Consider the following 851-nt stretch of genomic DNA (forward strand, 5'->3'; position numbering starts at 1 on the left):
TTCTGGTTAGTAGTCAAATGCCTTAGGAACTATGCCACCAAAGCTCCATACATAGAGAGAGAGAGAGAGAGAGAGACATACATATATATATATATGGCAAGCAAGAACACTCCACCCAACAAAAACACAGTACACATTCTTCTCCAGTGCATATGGATTATTCTCTGGAATAGACCATACGTTAGGCCATAAAACAAGCCTCAATACAATAATAAACATTAAAAATACTACATGGCATTTTCATGGATCACAATGCTATAAAATTAGAACTCCATAATAGGAAGACCAAGGAAGATGATTCAAATATATGGAAACTGAATTATACACTGCTCAAAAAGTACTAGGTAACAGAAGAAATAAAATGTGAAAGAAAAAAAAATTCCTGGAAACAACTAAGAATGAAAATACAACTTACTAAAATCTTTGGGACACAGTGAAAACAGTACTCAGAGTAAGAAAATAATAAAGATCGAAGTAGAAATAATTGAAGTACAAAAGAAAACAAAACAAAAACAATAGAGAAAATCAACAAAACAACAAGCATGTTGCAAAAAGGACAAGGAGGCCAATGTTCTGACCTCCTCTAATCCCACAAGAGGAAAGCAGAACCACCATCAATAGCGCAAGGCCTATTACTGTAAGACCAGACATGCTGCCTCCCTCCAGCCCTTTCACCAACCGTTCCTCCCAAAGCACCCACCTCCTCTCCTCTGAGTTCAATAATTCACTGCAGTGGCCACACAGAGCTCACAGATTATGGAGTTTATTAGGGAAGCACCAGGCTACAATTCAAGCTCAGGAAAAAATGCTCAGTCTCTCTCCCAGCCCACCATCCCTCAGCCAACAGTTTC

This window comes from Orycteropus afer, unplaced genomic scaffold (genome assembly GCF_000298275.1).
Source record: "Orycteropus afer afer isolate SDZICR_OR568_19922 unplaced genomic scaffold, OryAfe1.0 scaffold00086, whole genome shotgun sequence".
Taxonomy (NCBI): domain Eukaryota; kingdom Metazoa; phylum Chordata; class Mammalia; order Tubulidentata; family Orycteropodidae; genus Orycteropus; species Orycteropus afer.